This window comes from Callithrix jacchus, chromosome 5, assembly GCF_049354715.1.
Source record: "Callithrix jacchus isolate 240 chromosome 5, calJac240_pri, whole genome shotgun sequence".
In the NCBI taxonomy this organism is placed as follows: Eukaryota; Metazoa; Chordata; class Mammalia; order Primates; family Cebidae; genus Callithrix; species Callithrix jacchus.
The window spans coordinates 62,425,294-62,433,509 of record NC_133506.1 but is presented as its reverse complement, the minus strand read 5'-3'; positions in this window follow the sequence as shown (position 1 = coordinate 62,433,509).

Genomic DNA, 8,216 nt, shown 5'->3' with positions numbered 1-8,216 from the left:
CTGGGAGTGCGGGCGGCGCTCGCGGTCTGGGGGTACCAGGTCTCGGTGTGCGGGCCAGGGTGCGGGGCGTGGCCCTGGGTCTAAGGGTGCGGGCGGCGCTCGGAGTCTTGGGGTGCCGAGCCTGGGGGTGCAGGCCAGGGTGTGGGTCGGGGCCCTGGATCTAGGGGTGCGGGGCGGAGTCCTGGGTCTGGGGGTGCGGGGTGGGGTACAGGGTCTGGGGGTGGGGGCGTGGGGGTTCAGGGCACGGTCCTTCATCCACATGCGCATTCCCGGTCCCTGGGCTGCGCGGTGGCTGCGGCACCATGGAGGGGGTTCTGGGCCCAGACGCCCCTCCCCAGCATGATGTCACCTCGGTCTTTTTGGTAGTGGAGCGTATAACCCAGCCTTTCCCAAAACGGCGTGGGTTTTTAGCTTTGGGAGCAGAAATCTGGAAATCAGCATCTTCCCAGGAAACAGCTTTGTGACCTGGGTTCTGGCGGCTTATTATCCCCTGGCTAGATCTCACCCACGACGATTAAAATGACTCATTGCTGGAGGGAATCCGGACACCAGCCATTGTCGGGGTGTGGGTTGGCTGCTGCTAGCTACTCCAATCACGGACCTCGTTCTCAGCCACATGCGTGTCTTCTCAGGGTGGAACCAAACCGTGAAACAGTCCAGGAAGGCTTGAACTGTTAAGAGAACTTGGAAGGGGGTGCAGGGTGCAGGGTGGGCCTCCACTCCACCAATTAATTTGACTTCTGTGTGCAGAACCTCCTCTTGGACTTTGGAGGCTGCCCTTTATATTTAATTTAAGGGAGGAAAAAAAAGCTAGTTTCCTGTCTGGTGTGTTGATTTTTTTCCTTGTTATCTACCAAATAGTTGACTTAATGATTTTTTTTTTTTTTTTTTTGGCAGGTTCTTGCTCTGGCGCCCAGGCTGGAGTGCAGTAGTGCCATCACGGTGCACTCAACCTCCCCAGCTCAAGTGATCCTACCACCTCAGTCTCCCGAGACACGGACTGTAAGCGTGCACCACCACCGTGCCTGGCTAATGCTCGTGTTTTTTGTAGAGCTGGGGTCTCACTGTGTTGCCCAGGCTGGTCTTGAACTCCCGTCCTCAGGTGATCCACCTGCCTTGGCCTCCCAAAGTGCTGGGATTCCAGGTGTGAGCCACTGTGCTGGCACAGGTCAACATTTCCTGAGCTGTTTGCATTTTCAGAGTGAATAGGTATCGTTTATTTAAAATATTTGTGGGAGAACGTCTTTATGTAACTAAAGTCTTCTTTCAAAAGGTGTGAGTGATTGAATCCCTAATGCTTGTGCTGCGATGGTAACAGGCTGCCTGGTGCTTTGGGGAGGACCCATTGTGCCATGGTGTCTCAATCTGTTCTCAGTGAGGCCAGGAGGAGCAGGGAGGGAGGACTCACATGCTGGGTCTGGTGGCCTCATCCAGACTATGGTTCAGTGACTGCTGGGACCACTTTCCAAAAAGAATGAAAAAGGACTTCTTCAGCTGCTTATTTCTATGGTTTCACTTCTGGGTTGTAAAGATTTAAGTCAGTCTAAAGGTGGTGTCTCCTGCTGTAGTGAACTTGGAATGATTAAATCAGAGACACGAGTGCAGGCGACAGTGGAGGCCAGGCCAGGAGAGGGCAACACGCCAGGTGGTGTGTGCAGCCCCATGCTTGACCTGCATGGCGGAGCGCTGCTCTCTGGCTCTTCACACTGGCGGGATCTGGGCTGAGCATAACTGAGTTTCCCAGCTTTTAAGGAGAAGCTGGAAAAAGAAAACCTATGCTGTCAGTCTCTCCAAGTAGGCCGAAGTGGCCGTGGGCTGCTGGCATGTTGCTGGCTGGCTTCAGGTTTTGTTTGGAAGATGAGTTAACACAAGCGTTTAGCTTCAAGTGTTTTGACTGTCTATTGTATGTGTGCGTTTGCTTTCAGGGTGTGGTAACTGCAGCCACAACTCTGATCGCCACTTAAGCACAGAAGAACCCAGAAGAGTTTAAAACCTCCATGTCTCTGGCCATCTCTAGGCTAAGCAGAGTAAGTCTGTTTGTGGGGGAGCAGAAGTTAGGGTGGGTTTTGTCTCATTTATTTATTAGCTTACTTTTAGAATGCAAGGCATGTGGTCAGTTTATAAATTCAGGGGTGAAAACCCACTTGGCTTTTCTCTCAACCTTCTACTTAATTGAGAGCTGTCCCATCTGTATGGAAGCCCAGTTCCCTGTTCCTGTCGTGTGAGTGAGCACCCAGTACCACTCGGGTGGAGGGGTGGTACCCAGGGCCCGTGCCCCCCCATGGGGAGGCACTACTGGCCGTGCCTTGGGACTCACTGGGTGGCATGTGCCCTAACGCCTGCTGTTCAACTTTGTGTTTTGGGTTTTATGTAGGTGGACCTGCAGCACACATTCTTTTGTTTTGTTCAACATTGTGAAATGTTTGTTTTGTGTGCAACAGTTACACGTTCATTTTTGATGCTGCATAGAATTGGTTGTGTGAACTGACCCCTGCAGTTGACCCCCTATCCTGTTGAACACTTAGCTCCTTGCCATCTGGGGCTGCTGTGGCCTCTCTAGCGTGAGCAGTCTTGGATGTCCCTTGGTTTCCACACACATGAGATGCGTGGGCGTCTGGTGAGATGTGGCATGGCTCAGTTAGGGGCTGCAGCTCCTGAACCTGAGGAGACAGGTGGTGCCAGACCAGCTTCCCCTATGGTCTACCTGGCCTTCCCAGCATCAGGAGGCATGGGCACGGCATGTCCTGGTGTTAGCCCCTTGGGGTTTTTGTTTTGTTTTGTTTGAGATAGAGTCTCACTCTGACGCCCAGGCTAGAGTGCAGTGGTGCAGTCTCGGCCTCCCGGGTTCAAGAGAGTCTTCTGCCTCAGCCTCTTGAGTGGCTGAGATTATAGGCTGCACCATCATACCCGGCTAATTTTTGTAATTTTAGTAGAGATGAGGTTTCACCATGATGGCCAGGCTGCCCTCAAACTCCTGACCTCAAGCAGTCTGCCTGTCTTGGCCTCCCAGACTGCTAGAATTGCAGCAATCGGCTTCTTTGTGATTTAAATGTACATTTTCCTGATTATCAATGAGGTTGAGAAACTGCAATGTGTTTGAGAGACAACTCAATGTCAGTTATTAATTTTGCTTGTAAGCTTTTGGGACCAGTCACACCCTGACACTTAAAAATAATAATGAATGTTAGTATAAGAAAAATTGCTAGCTGCCTGTCCCAACCCTCTATCTTAGTAACTGAACCTAATTCAAGGCACATTGCTACCTACACTGTAATAATAGATTTTCCAGTCTCCTGTATGGCCAGGTAAGTTGTGGACAGTGATAGAGAGAAATTACTATAAGCTATCATTTAAGGAAGTATTTTTTTAAAAAAAGAAAAGGATTCTTTTTTCCTTTCTCCCTTCCTCCTTTTATTTTTCCTTCCTTCCTCCCTTCTTCCCAGAATGCAGTTGGAATGGCTGGAGTTCCAGCAGCCACTTTAGAACATAACATGAAAATCAAGCATTGAGGATGGCAAAGCAAAAAGCTAAAAGCCTCAGACACGATGACCATGGGGCTGCCATCCCACCCCAGGACTGTCTCCCATCAGACATATTTTACAAGAGAAAAAAATAAAGCCACTATTATCTTTTGTTTTACTTACGCAGCTGAACCAAATTCTAATTAATCCATATAGGTTCACTCTGAGCAGATGATGCTCAGAGCAAGATAGAGCTCAGAGTGATTGGAGCAAGACGAAGCTCAGACCAAGATGGAGCTCAGAGCAGATGGAGCTCTGAACAAGATGGAGCTCTGAGCAAGATAGAGCTCAGAGCTTATGGAGCTCAGAGCAGATGGAGCTCTGAGCAAGATAGAGCTCAGAGCAGATGGAGCTCTGAGCAAGATAGAGCTCAGAGCAGATGGAGCTCTGAGCAAGATAGAGCTCAGAGCAGATGGAGCTCTGAGCAAGATAGAGCTCAGAGCAGATGGAGCTCTGAGCAAGATAGAGCTCTGAGCAGATGGAGCTCTAAGCAAGATAGAGCTCGGAGCACATGGAGCTCTGAGCAGGTTAAGCTCTGAGAAGATTAAGCTCAGACAAGGAACTCCAAGCAAGATGGAGCTTGGAGTGAAAGGAGCTCAGAGCAGATGGAGCTGTGAGCAAGAAAGAACTCAGCAGATGGAGTTCTGAGCAAGATAGAGCTCAGAGCAGATGGAACTCTGAGCAGGTTAAGCTCTGAACAGATTAAGCTCAGAAAAGAAGGAGCTCCAAGCAAGATGGAGCTTGGAGCTGATGTTCTTCTGTGTAAGATGGAGTTCAGAGCTAGATGGAGCTTGGAGTGATAGGAGCTCAGAACAGGTGGTGCTCAGAGCAAGATGCAGATCAGAGTGATTGGAGCACTGAGCAGATGGATTTCTCAGCAAGATAGAGCTCAGAGCAGATGGAGCTCTGATCAATAAGGAGCTGTAAGCAAGATGGAGCTTGGTGCACATGTTGCTTGGTTTTAGGTGGAGCTCACAGCAGACGGTCCTTACAGCAGGATGGAGCTCAGCGTGATTGGAGCTCCAAGCCAGCTGGAGCTCAGAGCAGATGGACTTGGGACACATCATTTGTGTTTCCTTCATTCCCATTTCCTTCATTCATGGTAAACTTTTTAAACAACACACATATTATTTAGACATCATTTGGGAAAAAAAATAAACAGCATTTATCTTTTGCAGTCTTACAGAAGGAAATTCTAGCAGATTTTACTACCAAACTTCTAGTGAAGAAACAAACCAGATGTTTATTGGCCACATATACTATGATGCCAGTCCTAGAATCACCTTGCAATGGAAAGTTTAATGACAGTTTAGGTCTCAACAGAATACTTAATCCAAGAGAAGACTTAAGGATTCCTACGTCAAGCTCATTGTCTTCAAATATCAGAATGGAAAACTACTTGTCAAAGGTTAGTTACAGTATCTCTTTTCTTTAGTTTTCAGATTTTTAACATAATTCTTGTATTTTTCTGTTAACAGATCAGAGCAGGTCCAGGAGTACATTAGAGATCTTATAGACCAGGCCTCTCATCTTTGGTAACGGGATATTAAGAGTTGGCTCTGCTGGGGCATCACCTGGTCTTCATTCTCTCTCTTTTTTTTTTTAATTAATTAATTTATTTATTTATTTATTTTTAAGAAGGGGAAAAAAAGAAAAAGAGGGAAAAAGGAATATTACTTCATTCCTAAAATGGGTTTCAATAATGGCCAATCAATATTTTGAGTGTTTAAAGTGGTTAATGCATATTTTATGTGTTTAAAATGGAGACCTCTATTGTGTTTATTTGTTCTGGCTCTGAGTTCAAGTCCTGGATATCGTTATCAATTTGTTGTCTCGTTGAAGCTAAATCTCATTATGTGTCTTATGTATCTGGGTGTTAAGATCTCTTATTGTTGCATTAATCCCTTTACCCTTGCATCCTTGTAGCTTTGAAATCTATTTTATTAAGTGTGAGAATTGCAACTCCTGCTTTTTATTTATTTATTTTTGCTCTCCATTTGGTTGGTGAGTTTTTTTCCATCCCCTTGTTTTGAGTCTTTGTATATCTTTAGATATATCGTTAGATTTTGTGGATAATGTATATTTTGTGTGTTTAAAATGGAGAGCTCTATTGAGTTTATTTGTTCTGGATCTTAGTTCCAGTCCCGGATATCATTATCAATTTTCTGTCTCGTTGAATCTAAATCTCATTATGGGTCTTATGTATCTGGGTGTTAAGATCTCTTATTATTACATTAATCCTTTTATCCTTGTAGCTTTGAAATCTATTTTGTCAAATGTGAAAATTGCAACTCCTGCTTTTTATTTATTTATTTTTGCTCTCCATTTGGTTGGTACGTTTTTTTTTCCAACCCTTTATTTTGAGTCTATGTATATCTTTGGATATACCGTTAGATTTTGTCTGTATCTTTTGATTGGGAGATTTGGTCGATTTAAATTTAGGGTTGCTGCCATTTGATATTAACTGGCTATTTTGTCCTTTTGTTGATAAAAATTCTTCTTTATGTTAATGCTCTTTACTTTTTGGTGTATTTTTAGAAAGGGTCATACTGGTTGTTCCTTTCTGTGTATAGTGCTTCTTTTAGAAGTTCTTGTAAAGCAGGCCTGGTGGTAATAAAATCTCTGAGTACTTGCTTGTTCCTAAAAAATTTTATTTTTCCTTCAAATGTAAAGCTTAAATTGGCAGGATATGAAATTCTGGGCTGAAAGTTCTGTTGATTAAGTATATTGAATATTGGCCCCCACTCTCTTCTAGCTTGTAGGGTTTCCGTTGAGAGATCTGCTGTAAGCCTAATAGGCTTACCTTTATGGGTAACTTGATCTTTCTCTCTGGCTGCCCTTAATATTTTCTCCTTCGTTTCGATCTTGGTGAATCTGACGATTATGTGCCTTGGGGTTGGTCTTCTTGAGGAATATCTTTGTGGTGTTCTCTGTATTGCCTGGGGTTGAATAGTGTCCTGCTTTGCTAAATTAGGAAAATTTTCCTGGATAATGTCCTGGAGAGTATTTTCCAGCTTGACTTCATTCTCTCCGTCACATTCAGGTACACCAATCAAGCGTATATTAGGTCTTTTCACATAGTCCCATATTGCTTGGAGACTTTGCTCATTCCTTTTTATCCTTTTTTCTCTATTCTTGTCTTGTTGTTTTGTTTCATTAAGTTGATCTTCGACCTCTGATACCCTTTCTTCTGCTTGATCCATTCGGCTGTTTAAGCTTGTACATTTTTCACTAAGTTCTCGTGTTGTATTTTTCAACTCCATAAGTTCATTTGTATTCCTCTCTATATTGTCTATTCTTTTCAACATTTCATCTAACCTTTTTTCCAAGTTCTTAGTTTCTGTACATTGGGTTAGAACGAGTTCCTTTAACTCCCAGAAGTTTCTTATCATCCACCTTTTAAAGCCTACTTCAGATAATGGAACACAGTCCTTTTCCATCAGGGCTTGTTCCGTTACTGATGAGTCCTTTTCCATCAGGGCTTGTTCGGTTGCTGATGAGTCCTTTTCCATCAGGGCTTGTTCTGTTGCTGATGGGTTCTGACCTTGAGTATACTCGGCCTTCTTAGGCTGTTTTTTTCCCTTCATTGTAGATAAACCGCCTTTCTAATTAGTTTTCTGAGTCGACGTCTGACTTATTGATTCGCAGTGTTGGGATCCGAGCAACCCACTGTGGCAGCCTAAATAGCAGCGATAAGACTGATGGTGCTCTTCTGCCCGGGAATCTCTGGTCTGGCTTCCCTCTTGAGTCCGCAACAAGCGGCTCTGACTTCCCAGAGCTCCAAACTCCGGTCAGTAGGGGAAGCAGTTCCCTTGGCTCTGCATGAAGAGCTGCTGCGCTGAGACGCCGGCAAAACCGCTGCGGCGGCCACAAGAGTCGCACTGGCGACCCGTGGGGCTCCTCCACTGGGAATCAGCTGATCGGTGAGTGACGAAAATTTGTCTAAAAGTGTGGCGTCGTCTCGTTCTCTGGGCTTTCACTGGGAGCTACAATCCTGAGCTGTTAGTGGTCGGCCATCTTGGATCGATCGGCCCCATTCTCATAGCTCTTCCCTTTCCTGGTACCCCTGGCTTCTATCTTCCTTCTCCTTTTTGAGCCTTGCTCTCTGAATCTTCTCAGTTTATTTTCTCCCACCTAGAAACCATCAGACTTCGAATGATCTCGTGATGGGGATATCAACCTCTTTCTCTCCCTCCAGGACAACCAAGTCCCTATATGTCTCCTCTGGACAGCACGGGTGAAATCTAAGCGACAACAATCGTCAAAACCTCCTCACCATGACAGCAAGCAAGGAGGAAGGACCCTGAAAACCGTCGATGCCCCTTTTCAGCAGGAAGTAGCTACAGAGAATGATGTCTGCCCCATCTCCCAAAAGATTTCTGGGTCTCAACCACTTGAGGGAGAATGTAAGAGGAGGAGACAGTCAGACATGAGCAGGCACAAGGGGGCAGTATCCACGTTGGAAAGAACCCCCCGGAACATCTCTTTGGATGCTCAGTACTCCATCTTCAAACTGTCAGAATGTTGTTAACTAGATCATGATAAGGAAAAAAGGCAAAGGGGAATTCCTGAGAGCTGAGCAGGCACAATGAGTACAAAATTGACTGCTATACCTTCCCAGGGTGGTGGTAATATGCAGTGCCACCATTAGGTAGGATTCATGTTGATTAATATTTCCCGTGCATGTGCATTAAG